This window comes from Suncus etruscus, chromosome 3 (genome assembly GCF_024139225.1).
Source record: "Suncus etruscus isolate mSunEtr1 chromosome 3, mSunEtr1.pri.cur, whole genome shotgun sequence".
NCBI lineage: Eukaryota > Metazoa > Chordata > Mammalia > Eulipotyphla > Soricidae > Suncus > Suncus etruscus.
Window position 1 is genome coordinate 92,882,886 of NC_064850.1, and position 16,809 is coordinate 92,899,694.

The 16,809-nt window shown below is 41.5% G+C and overlaps 1 pseudogene; it reads right to left on the reverse strand.

Moving 5' to 3' along the window:
• Positions 1 to 626: 626 nt before the first annotated feature.
• LOC126004391 (sterol regulatory element-binding protein 2-like) overlaps positions 627 to 16,809 on the reverse strand; it is a 39,567-nt pseudogene continuing 23,384 nt past the window's right edge.

Sequence of the window (16,809 nt, forward strand, 5' to 3'; positions counted from 1 at the left end):
TTTTGTTTTTGTTTTGGGGCTACACCCGGTGACGCTCAGGGGTTACTTCTGGCTCTGCGCTCAGAAATCGCTCCTGGCTTGAGGGTCAGTATGGGAAGCAGTGACCGAACCGCGGTCAGACCCTAGGTCAGACTCGTGCTAGGCAAACGCCTTACCGCTTGTACCACCGCTCAGGCACCTCCTTGGAAGTACTTTTGTGTGTTCAACTTGTTCATTTTAAAGCATTGATTTTGCTCTTCAAGTCGAGGGTCCGCAGGTTTGAAACCCAAGTTCAGTCCGTCCAGGTGCAGCTCTCAGGATCTTTGACACCGTCTGAGATCACAAACCACGCTCAGGAAGAGAGTATCATTTCCAACGGGGAGGGCACACCCGATGATGCTCAGAGGTTGCACTCAGGACTCATTCCTGGCAGTGCTCGAGGACCATAATGGACGCGGGATATCAAACTCGGGTGTATTATCGCTCTGGCCCTTCTCCGATTTTATTTCCAGTGCATTCCAAAATGTAAATCGTCCCCATTTACAGAAGACCTGCAAAGGTGGCACCAGCATGCCAAGCCGTCGCACTTGGCTTTGAGCTGTGATCTGAGGGGCTTGGGAGTGGCTGGAGAGACTCAACGCTGACCTCTAGCGCTGGGGTCTGGACTGGGCTCCCGAGGGCCCAGCCACCTGGGAAAGGGGCTCCAGCTGTGGATCCTGCACTTGCCTCTCCTGCCCAATTCCTGAATCTTTCCTGGAGTTTTGAGACTCACAGGAAGCGGATCCTCTTCTGCCAGATCTGACCATCCAATGCTTGGTTTGCCAGTGGCCACTTGACACCAGTGCTTTACTTTTCCTTCTGAATGGTTGCTTCATAGCAGACGCTGCTTCTTCAGAGAAGGTATGTTTGACCCACACTGTTGCTTTTAGATTAATAGATTTTAAACGAAGACTTGCAGAAAAACTGAACAGAAAATATGGAGAGCTCCTCATTAACCCTCCACCACCATCTTGGAAACATCTTGTTTTAATGTGGTAACTTTATACAAATTATGAACCAATATCGACACATTATGATTTTAAAACCACAGTTCTTTCATCACTGGTTTCTCTCTGTATTGCAGTCTACAGGTTTGAATAAATGTGTAATAGTTTGAGTTCATCATTACAACATTACAGCAATAGTTTCACAGTGCTAAACACCTCCTTTACTCAGTCTACAATCTCTAGAAAACATTCATCTTTTTAAATTTTATTTTTTGGGGGCGGCCACGCCTGGTGGCCCACAGGATTTACTCCTGGCTCGCTCTGCGCTCAGAAATTGCTCCTGGCTCCGGTGACCATATGGGATGCCCTGATCGAACCTGCATACATCCTGAATCAGCCGCATGCAAGACAAACGCCCTACCACTGTGCTACCACTCCGGCCCCATACATCTTTTTAAAAACGAATTAACAAGTCTTCCAATTTTTATCAGGGTTCACATTACCATTGATTATACCATTCATGTGTTTATCATTCCAACACCACACCAGAGAGCCTTCTTCTAGCCCTTTCATCATCCCAGATCATGGAAGCTCAATTCTAGAGACAAAGTTTCAGTCCTGAAGACTTGGCCATTTTTACATCTTTACAGTGTTTCTTTATATTCTTTTTCGTTTGTTTGTTTTTGGGTCACACCCGGCAGTGCTCAGGGGTTCCTCCTGGCTCTACGCTCAGAAATCGCTCCTGGCAGGTTCCAGGGACCATATGGGATGCCGGGATTCGAACCACTGTCCTTCTTTTGTTTGTTTGTTTTTTTGTTTTTGGGCCACACCCGGCAGTGCTCAGGGGTTACTCCTGGCTGTCTGCTCAGAAATAGCTCCTGGCAGGCAAGGAGGACCATATGGGACACCGGATTCGAACCAACCACTTTAGGTTCTGGATCGGCTGTTTGCAGAGCAAACACCGCTGTGCTATCTCTCTGGGCTCTCGAACCACTGTCCTTCTGCATGCAAGGCAAACGCTTTACCTTCATGCTATCTCTCCAACCCTGTTTCTTTATATTCTATACATGAGACAGAGGGCTTAATTTTTTTTTTAACTGTGGAAGTTGTGATACCTACTCACATATATCAATAGAGCTAAACCCACCCAAAATTGTAAGGCTTTCTCTTTTAAAATATATAAATATTAAAAAATAATTCTATGTTGATACTTAAAAATTTTGCATAAATATATATCTTTACAAATCAATTTAGTAAGAATGAGGAAAGGAAAATTTTAAAAATTAAATTTGAACCATTCTATAAAAATACAAAAGTATGTCTTAACTGAAAAAGAAAATTAGCTTTATATTAGTAAATATTATGTCAGATAATGCTTAAATATCTGCATCAATAGGTAAAATATAATAAAACTCTATGTATGAAAAAGTAACCTGACTAAATATAGAATATATATATAAATCAAACTTTAATTTTTTATTGAAAGACATACTCTATACAAACCTTTAGCAAATTAGGGATAACCAAAGTGTAAAGTGCTGAGAAGTTTCTCTTGTTTATTATTTTCATTTATTTTAAAATTTTGTTTTATGTGCCATGATTTACCATGTTGATACTAGCGTGGTTTCATGCATGAAACATTGTAACACACTCTCTTAACTATGTTCTGGTGCCCCATCCCATCCCACTGTTCCCTTTACAGCTTCTTGCTAAAGACAAGTTCTCACTTTCTTTGCCTTCGAGTATTTGTTATTTTTTTTACTGTGTTACTTTCTATACCCACCACATTTGAGATAGCATTAAGCATCTGTCTGTCTCCTGACTAACTTCACACAGCATGACATTTTCTGGATTAACATACATAGTCACAAATTGAGTGATTTCATTTTTTTCTTATAGCTGAATATATTGTGTGTATATATGTACCCAAGTTTCTTTATCCAGATATCTCTTCTTGAACACTTGGGCTGTTTCCAGGTTTTAACTATTGTGAATAATGTTGCAATTACATAGTGAAAATATCTTCTGAAGAAAATTTTTATATCTTTGGGGAAAATATTAAGAAGTAGAATTTCTGGATCAATTTCTAGTTTTTTTTTTTTTTTTTTTTTAAGAAGTATCAATAGGGTCTGGAGAGATAGCATGGAGGTAAGGCATTTGCCTTTCATGCAGGAGGTCATCGGTTCGAATCCTGGCATCCCATATGGTACTCCGCGCCTCCCAGGAGCAATTTCTGAGCCTGGAGCCAGGAATAACCCCTGAGCACTGCTGGGTGTGACCCAAAAACCACAAAAAAAAAAAAAAAGTATCAATATAGATCTGCAAAAAGACTGAACCAGTAAACATTCCCTACAGTTTCTTGTTGGATGCCCTTTGTGATACAGTTCCCAAATTGCCAGGCAGACTGAACCCCTGTAGAGCTATTTGTTCAGGGGACCTAATAGAGCAATTGGTCCAGGGAGTCTTCTTGAAGCTGAAAGCTTAGGAGACACCACTGTATCAGAGATGGAAAAGGGCTGCACAAAGAGGGGCACCTTTCCCTCCATGATTAGTGATTCCTAATTGGGCTTGACCTTGGGCCATCCCTCCTCCCTCATAGTTTTGGTTAAAGGAGATAAAAGCACTGTGTGGTTCCAGGGGCCCCGCTAAACCCCCTTGTTCAAGTTTAGCCTCTCTCCTGTAACTTCCTTGGCTGTGTCCTTTTACCCTTCAGTTATCCCAGCCCTTCTTTTGGTCCTATGTAAGCATTGTTGGGAGGCAATCAACTGTCTCAGGTCATCAGCCTGGGATCCATTCTTCCCAGGTCTTGAGCTGGTGAGAACACACTGGGAGGTTAACCCTTGCTGGTGGACATGGTTGGCAGTTGTGGATGAGGGTTCCTTTTTTATTTTTATAATTAATATCTTTATTTAAACACCTTGATTACAAATATGATTATACTTGTCATGTAAAGAACACCCCCCCCTCACCAGTGCAATACTCCTATCACCAATGTCCCGAATCTCCCATCTCCCCACCTCACCCCCACCTGTACTCTAGACAGGTTTTCTACTTCATAAGGGTTCCTTTTCCCCCACATCCCTCTGCCAACACTGTTTTTAAAAAAATCTTTGTAATGTATGCCAATATCACTGATATGAGGATATATGTTATTATTGTTTTGACTTGCATATCTCTAATGATAAGTTGTGCAGAGCATTTTTAATATGCTCGTTGGCCATCTTTATCTTCTTTAAGGGAGTTTCTGTTCATCTCTTCTTCCCATTGAACACTAGTTTGCTTGTTTTGTTTTTTTCTTCTGGTAAAGTTTTACCAGTGCTGTATATAACTTGGCTATTAACCATTTATTACAATGTTAAGGGGTTGAATAATTACTGAGTATTTCCAGGTGTGGCCCACAAACCATTAAAATGCTAAGTAATTAGTTATGACTTAAACATTGAAAGACTTCAAATTGTTTAAAAATTAAAAAAATGCATACAAACATATGCATTGAAAACTTTTGCTTTTTTCCCCCCACTTCTCATCTACCCTTTTTGCAACATGTCTTTCAAAGTGAATTTTATTTTTAACTTTTTAAATACATTTTGATTTTGGGCCACACACACCCAGCTGTGCTCAGAACTCACTTCTGGCTCTGTGCTCAGAGGCCACTCCTGGCCTTACTTGGAAAGTAAGGCCAGGAATCAAACAAACTCAAGTCCTTAGGCACACACTTTACTTTTATTTTAATTTAGTTCAAATCAATTTCTTCTCTCTTTATCACATATAGGTAAAAATCAGACCCATGCTTGCCTTTATCTTTCTTATTTCACTAAGCATGATACTCTCTAGGTTCACCCATGTTATCATAAATTTCAGGCTTTTATTTTTAAATGTGTATGAGTTATTATTTATTAATTATTGGGTCATACCCAGTGGTGCTCAGGAATTCAGGACTACACCAAATGATGCAGAGTGAACCCAGGGATGTACACATGCTGAGCATATTCTGCTTGAACTACCTCCCTAGCTCCAGAATTGAATTTTATTTGGGGGGGTGGGTGGGAGGAGACTATTGTACCTGTGAGGGACAGTGCAATGCTGAAGAGTGACTCTGAGTCTTTGCATGCAAAGCATGTACTCCAGTCCTTTGAGTTATCTCCCTGGCTCCAGACTTTTTTTTTCCTCTTTATTTGAATATCTTGATTACATAAATGATTGTGATTAGGTTTCAGTCATGTAAAGAACACCCCCCCTTCACCAGTGCAACATTCCCACCACCAATGTCCCAAATCTCCCTCCACCCCACCCCACCCCCACCTGTACTCCAGACAGGCTTTCAAGTTCCCTCATTCATTCACTTGATTATGGTAGTTCTCTGTGTTGTTATTTCTATAGCTGTACTCACCACTCTTTGTGGTGAGCTTCATGGAGTGAGCTGGTGTTCCAGCCCTCCTCTTATTGTCTCTGAGGATTTTTACAAAAATGACTTTTATTTTTCTTAAAACTCATAGATGAGTGAGACTATTCTGCATCTCTCTCTCTCCTTCTGACTTATTTCACTCAGCATGATAGATTTCATGTACATCCATGTATAGGAAAAGTTCATGACTTCATTTCTCCTGATGGCTGCATAATATTCCATTGTGTATATGTAGCACAGTTTCTTTAGCCATTCGTCTGTTGAAGGGCATCTTGGTTGTTTCCAGAGCCTGGCCATTGTGAATAGTGCTGCAATAAATATAGGTGTGAGGAAGAGGTTTTTGTATTGTATTCTGTGTTCTTAGGGTATATCCCTAGGAATGGAATAGCTGGATTGAATGGGAGCTCAATTTCCAGATTTTGAAGAAACCTCCATATCGCTTTCCATAGAGGCTGTACTAGACGGCATTCCCACCAGCAGTGGATAAGAGTTTATTTCTCTCCACATCCCCGCCAGCACTGATTGTTCTCATTCTTTGTGATGTGCGCCAATCTCTGCGGTTTGAGGTGTTATCTCATTGTTGTTTTGATTTGCATCTCCCTGATAATTAGTGATGAGGAGCATTTTTTCATGTGCCTTTTGGCCATTTGTATTTCTTTTTTTTTTTATCAAAGTGTCTGTTCATTTCTTCTCCCCATTTTTTGATGGGATTAGATGTTTTTTCCTTATAAAGTTCTGTCAGTGCCCTGTATATTTTGGATATTAGCCCCTTATCTGAAGGGTGTTGGGTGAATAGTTTCTCCCATTCAGTGCGTGACTCTTGTATCCTGGCTCCAGACTTTTATGCTATTATCTTTTTTTTTTAAAAAACAGCTATCACATCTTCCTCCACAGAAATGCATGTTATTTTGGTTAACCTTCATAATAAAATCCTTAACAGACAGAATAGAAGTTACCTTTCATAACCTAATAGTATAGGCATAAAAAATGTACAATGAGAAGGTAAAGGATGAAGTACAGAAAGCTTCTCCCTGTGATACTAAGGAGAGGCCTTGTGTGTTGATTTTCCTTTTCATGCTCTGCTGAGATTATGAACAGTGCATGAAGTCCAGAATTCACCAACTGCAAAGGAAGAACCAAGTTAGGCAGCATTTTCACAAAAACCCTCTTGACTTAAAAATAAAAAAGAAAATTATAAGTTTAGCAAAGTTTTTGGATGAAAAAATAATGAAAAATCATGGTTCAACTTATAATAGCAAATAGGAATTTGTAAAAAGATACCATAAATAGGTCAATAAATGTACCTGGGAATGTGTCTTTCAAAATGCACCAAAGGTCTTTCTTTTTTTAGGGGGGTGGGTCACACCCGGCAATGTTCAGGGTTACTCCTGGCTCTATGCTCAAAAATCGCTCCTGGCAAGCTTGGGGGACCATATGGGATGCCGGGATTTGAACTACCGTCCTTTTGCATGGAAGGCAAACAAATGCCTAACCTCCATGCTATCTCTCCGGCCCCCACCAAAGGTAACTTTCAATGAAAGCTTCAGGTTTGGATTGATAGTTGTCAGTAGGCCAAATCTCTTGCAGAGCTAAACTCTGTCCACTTTCTCTCCAGCCTAAGAACCCTCCTTAAGCTGCAATGTCTTCTCTTCCCGTGACCTGAGCAACCCAGTTACCTTAGGCTTCACCTGGCAATGGTAAACAGTTCTTGTTGGGGTCAGCAATGAACAGAGGGAGTTGCATCCTGTACCTATGCTTCTTATGCTCTCAGGAGTGAGTGAAGTTGTGGCTTATTGAAGACAGATAGCTGACAGGCACAGGCCTTGCAAGATGATTGCTTGTGATGGCCTAAATTCCTAGGAAACTTGGCTCTATGGCCTCCATCACCTTCATTGAGCATCTGGTCACATATTATATATATATATATATATATATATATATATATATATATATATATATATATATATGTCTCAGGAAGACCCTGGGAACCCAGGTTTAGTTAACTTTACAACCAAACTAGGATTTAAGGTTTGGAGCGGTAGTATAGCAGGTGGAGCATTTTTCTTGCATGTAGCTAATAGGGGTTTGCTCCCTGGAATCCCCTATGGTTCCCTGAGCCCCATCAGGAGTGATTCCTGACTGCAGAGCCAGTGGTTATCCCTGAGCATCACTAGGTGTGGAACCTCTTCCAACATAAATTGAAATAAGCCCAGGATTTTAGACAAAGTACCTTCTTCCATGATTTCAAAGATCCAGTTCCTACTCTTTCTGAATATTCCATCATTTTTGTCACTCTATGCCTTTTCAATGTCCTGTGGTTGATCACTTGAAACCCAGCACTGTCACTATTCTTTAAATTCTTCTACAAAGAAAGTGAGTTGACTTGCTGGTGATACTTCCTGAAGCTGAGTCTGTAACTATGGAGGTGCCTCAGTGCAAAGTGAAAGAGCAAAACCTTAGTCATTACCTTACCTAGAAATGGGAGGAACACAGTGATTATCAGCACCCAGAAAAAACTATCCCTTTGCAAACCACCGAGATTGTCTCTAAGTGTATAAAAATTTTATCATTAGTTTGTTTTTCCTCTTTGTGGATTAGGAACACTCCCAGAAAGGAAATCATAGAAGGTCCTGGGGCCCTATTGGGATTTTCAGCCAATGACCCCAGCAGCATAAGAAGCAGATCAAGTGGTCCTGCAGCTGCTGGTGGTGGTGGGGTGTAGTGATACCTTGTACTGGAGTCCTTAGGGCTGTACTTTGTGATGTTCAGGACACTGTGGTGCCAGAAACCTATCTGGGTCAGGCATGCCTGAGCTTGCTCCTCAAGCACTGTATGACATCATTCATTCATTCATTCATTCATTTATTAACTTCTTTTTTGGGAGGGTCACACCCAGCAGCACTCAGGGGTTTCTCCTGGCTCTACACTCAGAAATCGCTCCTGGCAGGCTCGGGGGACCATATGGGATACCAGGATTCAAACTACCATCCTTCTGCATGCAAGGCAACGTCTTGCCTTCATGCTATCTCTCCGGCGACATTATTCATTTAATTTGGAAAGAAAAATTGCTTTTGAAACAAAGAGTGTGCTCAGAATAATGCAAAAACCCTGAGCAGTATCAGTATGGCCCCAAACAAACAAGACCTGACTGAGAATTGATCTGAATCCCCTAATACTTCTTGCTTTGCTTACTTGGTAGCCTCTAGGTTGGGAGTCTTTGTTTCAGGGGCCAGCTGAGGACAGTCCAGTGATGTAGGACTGAACCCTGTGCCTTGAGGCAGGGCTGAGAAATGTTTGTGGCAACTGTAGCTGCACTGGAGGTAAAGGCTATGCTATCTCCAGGTAAAGCCCAAATCTAGACCTTGAGAAGGAGGCATAGTTGTTTGGATGGCTGTGCTCCCTGCACCTGGCACTGGCTTTGTTGTTGTTGTTGTTGTTATTATTATTATTATTATTTGTTCAATGCATTTATCATTTTTAATTCTCTTTATGTGTATATTAATATATATGTTCTTGAGTACCATGGACTGAGTCCAGGTCTCATGCATACAAAAAAAAACTGAGGCACTTCTTCATGCTTTATTATCCTTATTTTCAAAGTGTGCATCCAAGTTTTGTTTTCTGTTCTCAGATTCTCCTGCTTCCCACCTTCTTGAGTGTTGTGTATGTAAACATTTTTATGGGATTATTATGTTACTGACCCTACCCTGATCGGTGATTGTGCTCTACCCTAGGGTATGACCTGGCATTCTGCTCCCACCCTAGTGTGGTACCTGATTCTGCTCCCACCATTGGGTGGTACCTGATCCCACCATTGGGTGGTATCTGATTCTGGGGCATAAAAGCAAGGGTCTGTGGAAGGTGAGGGGCTTTTTTCCTGGGCCTATCCTTAGGCCTTTGGGCTTCGGTCTCTTCATGGAATAAAGAGCTGTTTTCTTCGGAAGCCTGTCTGCCTGTTGGCTTTCTTCCTGCCACATTCACCTCAGAATCGCCGACTGAACAGGGTAACAGAAGTGTGGTCTGAGCTGGAGGAGAAAGGCCTCATCCTCCATCCCTCCATCAGTCAACCTCTTTAGGGGCTGACTTGCAACACTTGAGGGCCAATTAGATTGAGGTAACATCATACTGAACACCTGGTGGGCAGACAGATGCACAAGAAAGGATGTGGCATTCATAGAAACCTTTCTGAGGAAGGGGACTTTTCCAATAGCACTTTAAACATTCTTTCTTGGACATACCTGGATTGCTCTCTGCAATAGGCACTTCACCAGAATCTGGAACCAAATTCTGTTCTGCAGGAATAGACTCCGTGGTAACATTGAGACATATGCAGGTGCATTCAATGAATTAATTCAATGGTCCTTTCCTCCACATCAGAATAGAAGGGCTTGAAGGAAACCCCCCACAAAAGCTGGGCCCTGACAAACCTTTATTTTTCTGTTAAAAATATCTTCCCTCCCTTCCCTCCATCCTTTTGGATATGGTGACAACTGGGGCCTGCACACTTACTTGGTTAGGGGAATCTCACCTCTGAGCTGTGATATTTCTGGAGCTGCAGCAGTGCTGAATTTCAGGCTTTGTTGCTCACACACTTGACCACAACACACATTGGGATCACATGTTTGTAGTCGCAGTGTGAGCACCTGTGCTGGCTTGAGCTTTGTTCTAAATTTTTGGGGTAAACTACACCCAGCAATGTTCAGTGGCTACTCGAGCCAGCTTGGTTTTTGGGGTAGCTTTCAGTTGTGTTCAAGGAGCCATGAAACCTAGGCACCTGCATGCAGAGCATATGTTCAACCTATTGAGCCTCTGCCTAGCCCTCAAACTTTTATTGAAGCTCCCATTCACTCCCATTCTGTTGTGTTACTTGTTGAGCATCACTGCAGTGCTCACAGCCGTGCTCAAGACTCGGGGGTGTTGGATTACTGGCCTCAGTGTTTGAAGATCATTTTTTATTTTTATTGTAGTGCTCATCAAGTGCTCCCATCCCTGGCAGTGGTGCTGCTGAAAATCACTTGTGCTGGGTGCTCAGATAGCAAAGCTGCCAGCACAAGTATTGGTGCATATATCAGCACTGGGGATGAAACTCAAGGCCTTACGTTTGTAAACAAGCCCTTTCACCAGCGGAACACCTCCTTTCTCCTGACCCCCGCCAGTCTAGTAATTTTTAAGGTAAGTAAGCTAAACAATACAAGGGTCCGTGCATTTGGCTTTCTGATTTTAGATATTAGAACTATGACTAATTTTATGATCTTTATCTCGTTTGTCACACAGAAAAAAAAAAACACCTAAGCATACTTTTTCAAAGCGAAGTAGACGTGTGCTTTGTTTTTAATTAGTTAATTAATTTTTGTTTTAGGGCCACATCTGGGGGAGCTCAAGGGTTACTTCTGGCTTTGTGCTTAGGAATCACTCCTGTTAGGCATGGAGGACGGTAAGGGATGTCAGAGATCGAACCCGGGTCGACCATGTGAAAGGCAAACGCCCTACCAACTGTCCTAACCCACTGTGCTATCCTTCAGGATTCTGTTTTTAATTTAATTTAATTTAAATTTTTGGTTATTTGGATCATACTCAGTGGTGTTCAGAGCCATTCCTGAGTCTTTGCTCAAGAATTTCTCCGGGAATTCTGGAGGGATGGGGCTGACGTGTGGTTCTAGGAAGTTGAACCAGGGAACGTATACACATACATACATATTCATATACATCACCAAACAATTTCTTTCCTTGGATGAAAACGGCGTTAAAGCCAAAGAATTTTAGGCGTGGAAAACTGAACCAACACTGCCCTCTGCCGGTAAATCTATGTCATGCACCCTTCAAACCTGGCCTGTCTTAGAATTTCTTGGCCTGCACTCACGGAGAACCTAATGAAGGAAGTTTGCCGTTGAGGCTACAGCCTGCACATTCCCTGGAATCAGTCTTTCCCTTGCAAGCATCACAAACCGGGCTGGAGGCTCAAGTTAGTGGGACAGAGAATAACTCGGTTTAAAATTGGTCAGTAATCTTTGAAAATTCTCCCCCTTCGTTATCTATGGTAAGGACTGCAGTGACATCCTATTTAGCTTTGCTTCCAGAAAACATTTGCTTGCAATGACTTTTGGGGGAGCTACCTAGGACTTTGCTGCAGAGTCCCCCAGCTCTTCTGGGACATCACAAAGCGGCAAAACAGGCTGTGAGACTTCAGAACTTTCCTCATCTCACTGCCAGGCGACAGCACACAGGTGTGGAGCAAGTCCTGACTTCCAGCAGGACAGACCAAATCTTCAAGGCAGTGTGGTACCTCACAGGGTGTTAAAGGATCAGGTGAGAGGTGTGTGAGCGCACAGGATTTAGCACTAGTGCCTATACTCCAAACCCTTTGCTCTTCTTTTCCATTGTCCTTGGACAAATTTGAGGGTGGCTAGAAGGTGAGCGACACCCTTCCTCCCAAACCTGGTCTTCCCTTCTGCTCCAGTCCCAGGAGCCAATTGGAACTGACTGGGGAACAGTCAAGTCTGCTCTACAAGGACCTGTCTGAAGGACCTTGAGAATTTCTGAATTCGGAAAGGGGGACTAACTTGTTAAAAATCAGTTGTATGTTATTCTAGGTTTGAAGAAAGACAAGTTACATAAAATAGAGTCTAACTCTTGGAGAATCCAAAAAAAAGAGACTTTGGAATCACTTCTCGCACAACATAGACGGTCACCTCTGCCTTTCTAAATAGGATTTAACCTCTAAAAAAGGGGATACAGGGCCAAAGAAATCGCACAGCAGTCAAAGTGCTTGCCTTGCAATGCAGCTGATCTGTGTTTGATCCTTGGCACCACATGTGGTCCCTTAAGTTCTGCCTGGGGTGATTTCTTTGTGCAGAGCCAGAAATAAGCCCCAAGTACAGCAGGATATGGTTCAAAAATGTAAAAAAAAAAGGGGGGGGGGCTTTTTATTCCAAGTGTCCAATCCTGAAAACACTCCCTACAGACAGAAGAGGTGATATTGAATAAAGGTATTAAAATTGCAGAAAATAAGATATTTCTATCTTCAAGATTTTTCTATTTTTCTTAAGAACTGTCTTGTTTTCTCTGTTTTCACAACTCATTTATGCACAATTTATTTCTCAACTAACCACCTGACTTTATATAACAAAAACGTTCAGAAGTTTGCTCCAATTTCTCTCCTCTCCTTTACCTTCTTTTTTCTTACTTCTTTCTAGATCATATTTAGTGATGCTCAGGAACTTCACTCTCAGAACTTGGGAGTGCTTCTGGAAGACCTCTAGGTCTGAGGGACCATGCATGTAGAGCTTGAGTCCCAGGATGTTGATCTATCTCCCTAGCTTCCAGACTTCTTTTCTGAATGGTTGCATAATTACTGAATACCTTTTTACAGGTATTTATGAGCAGGGTACTTTGAGAAACAGAGGCAAGGAAGTGGATTATTTTTTCTCTTGAGACATAAAGGTGAGATACTGGGCTGGTTTCTTTTAAACTGTTTAGGGGAAAGCAGAGTGAGGGGCTGAGGTATGTGTGTGAAGACTTGTGCATGGAACTCAACATACGGATAGTGTGCCATGGAATGCAAGCACTAAAGGGAGTTAAGAGCTACTGAGTCAAAGTGGAGATTAATCATAACAGCAACAACCGGGAGAATCTCAAACACTTGGAAAGTAAATAACTCACTACAAAAAAACCAGTAGTTCAAAGAAAAAGAAAAAGAAAAAAAAAAAAAGAAAGAAAAGATCCCTGAAAGCAAATGAGAATGAACACTTGAGTAACCAACACATATGAGACACAGCAAAAACTATCTTTGTTTTATTGGGGGCCACACCTGGTGGCGCTTAGGGGTTATTCCTGGCTCTACACTCAAAAGTCACTCCAGACAGGCTCAGGGGATCATATGGGATGCCGGAGATCAAACCCAAGTCTGTCCCAGGTTGACCACGTGCAAGGGAAACACTTTACCGCTGTGCTATTACTCTGGCTTCACAAAAGCAACCTTAAGAGGAAATGCAAGTGTTCATTAGGAAGCAAGAAAGGGCCCAAATAAATAACCTAATGGCCCAGTGAAGGCAGCTGGAATAGCAACAAGGGAAACCCAATGCAAGCAGAAAAAAAGGAAGTTATAAAACCTTGGGGGAGAAATCAGTGAAATGGAAACAAAAATAAATCAGTGAAATCAAGAACTGTTTTGGAAAAGAATAAACAAGATTGACAAACTATTAGCAAGACTCAAAAATAGAGAAACGCTTGTAAATTAATTGGAAGTTCTAGGGGAGACATAACATAGACCACAATTCAAAGGATAACTAGGAACTGTTATTTGTCATGAAATGAGAGAAGTTAGAAGAAAAGGATAAACTTTTTAACTTCTATAACCTTCCAAGGCTGAACCAAGAGGAAACAGAACACCCCAACAGACCAATTGTTATCAAAGAAATCAAAATGGCAACCACAATTTTCCCCCCAAATGAAAGCCTAGGCCCAGATGTATTAACTAGCAAGTTCTCCCAAACCTTTAAAGATTTATTTCTAGTTCTCCTCCAGTTGAAGAAAAAGGAATCTTCCTAAGTAGTTTATTTGAGGCAAACACTATATCAAAAGAAGATAGGGATACCATTATAAAAACAAACTATATACCTACATCACTGATGAATATATACACAAATGTTCTTAACCAAAAATTAACAAATTAAATAAAAAAATCATACACCATGGCCAAGTAGGATTTATTTCAGAGATGCAAGTATAGTTAGCCTAGGATGGACTCTGCTTTGATCCCCTGACATCCCATATGGTCCTCCAAACCAGGAGTGATTTCTGAGCGCATAGCCAGGAGTAACCCATGAGTGTCATCGGGTGTGGCCAAAAAATAAAACAAAAAAAATGGATGAAACACGTTAGCACCAGATCTGAATCATAAACAATATTTGAGAAAATCTTAGGCAGCATTTTCATGAAACTGTATCCAAAGGTATCTTCAATGGTTCAATGGCATTGGCCAAGTAAATGGAAGCAAGTATACACAAATAGGACATCAAATTAAGAAGATTCTTTACCACAAAATATAAAATTACCTGAAAAAAAAAAGACAATCTATGGACTGGGAGAAAATATTTGCCAACCACCCACTTGGCAAATAGTTAATATACAATATATACATTTTTTTAATTCTTATTTTTGTTTTATTTTGTTTCATTTTTGATTTTGGCCCACACCCACACTCAGGGATCACTCCTGGCTCTTCGCTTAGAAATCGCTCCTGGTAGACTTGTGGGACCATATGGGTGCTGAGAACTGAACCCAGGTCTGTCATGGGTCAGCCTCGTACAAGGCAAACACCCTACCGCTGTGCTATCCTCCAGTCTTTTGTACTTTTGTACTGGCTAATCTTTTTTTTTTATTTTTTATTTTTTTGTACTGGCTAATCTTAACAAAAAAAGCAACAACAAAATCCACACCAGTCAATCTCATCAAAAAAAGGATGGAAGAGGTGAACAGAAACTTCCAAAAGATGACATATACATATACCCAATATGTTTATTAAAAAAATTCCCTGCATCACTGATAAGGGAAATGCAGGTTAAAACAACAGTGGAGGGGCCAGAGAGATAGGATAGTGGTAAGGTGTTTTGCCTTGCATGCGGCTGACGGGGGACTGAGCTGGGTTCAATTCCCAGCATCCTATATAGTTCCCTGAGCCAGCCAGGAGAGATTTCTGAGCATATTGTCAGATTTCTGAGCATATGTGACAATATGTTTCAGTTCAGCCTTTTCCTAATATAAGTCTTACTCCATCTCCTTTGTGTTTTTGTAGAGTAAATCCTGTCTTCCACTGAATGCTAGGTCCCAAAAGACAAACATAGCCAGAGCAGTGTGACGAAGCTTAAGTAATATCATCCGCCTTGTTGCAGTTACTGCATACTTCTGCTTAATTTTCCACAATCCCTCTATGATACATACTATATGAACTTGCCATGTAACAGGGCTCTGAATGTAAGATGCTTTGCCTTCTCCATCTACCCATATTTTGTTCTTTTCTCTGTTTATGGCAGAATTACTGAGTGCTCACTCAAGTGCTATGCTGGATACAGGGTATTTGTGCACATGAGGCCCACTTCCTCTTGGTTCCTGTTCCAATGTCCCAGCAGTCTCTGCACTCCCCATTTACTTATCTACATAGTGAAGTCCCATTATTAGTACCTATATTTTCAGATCATACTTATAGTATCTGGATCTCAAAATCCATTTACCCCTGGTATTTGGGCTTGTTCCTAGGGGAAAGGAGCAACTTGTTATAGGGTCAATTCCCTTTACTTGCACAGCAGTGGGAGAGGCATGTACCTCCACAGACACACAGACAACCTATGTAATAGCTATCACAATCTTCTCCAATCCCGCCCAACCAATCAGAGTCAATGGTGGCCCTCATTGGGTGGGGAAAAAATGGTCAGAACTAAATATCCAATCCAAAATCAAGGACAATAAAATCAAGCTGAACACAATGGACCTGTTACACTGGTAGACCAGGGGGCTAAGGGTGGAGGAATGGGATGCTTGTTGAGAACTCTGGTGGAGGGAGGGAGAGAGGTCAACACTGGTGGTGGGAATGGCCCTAATTCACTGTCACTAGAAGCCTGAAATACAACTATGAAAGACTTGTAATTCACAATGGTCTCAATACTACTACTACTACTACTACTACTACTACTACTACTACTACTACTACTACTACTACTAATAATAATAAAGCATGTCTTTAGCTTGAAAGGAGACAGAGCCCGCAGTTTAGGTAAAGGGGAAGGTGAGACTGCTGACTCCTCTTAGTGAAAAGAGAATTAATTGGATTGAGAATTAGTACTTCATTTCAGCCTGCATCAATTCTATTGTGTGGCTGGAGCAGTATTACAGAAGTTTGGATGCTTGCCTTGCACATGGCCTACTTGGGTTTGATTCCCCACATCCTATATGTCCTTGAGTACTCCCAAGAGTAATTTCTGAATGTAGAGCCAGCAGTAATCCCTGATAACCACTGGATGTGGCCCCAAAACAAACAAAACAAAATTAAGATAAATACATTGTGTGAACATGAAATACTAATCATGCTTTTCCTTTGCCTTCGTATCTGCAGACTTGCTGACAGAGTGGATTAGGCAATTCCTGCAAGTAGCAAAAGTCTGCAGACACCTTCTTGTCTGCAAAACAATTCACCCTGGTGCATCCTTCAGACACCTCCATTGTCAGCTTTCCTGCCCTAATCATCCCACCACTAAGGACAACCCTAAACCACAGGTTCTGCTGAAATCTGACAGTTTTAAACCCATGTACCTTGCCTCTCCAGTTCCTTGCTGGAAAATAATGAAGGCTCACCAGCATTTTCTGCTCAGTCTCTTTTTCCTGAAGGACTCCAATGTTGCCCAGTTGTTCCTTTCCAAATCCTCAGTTCCTATAGGAAAAGTTCAC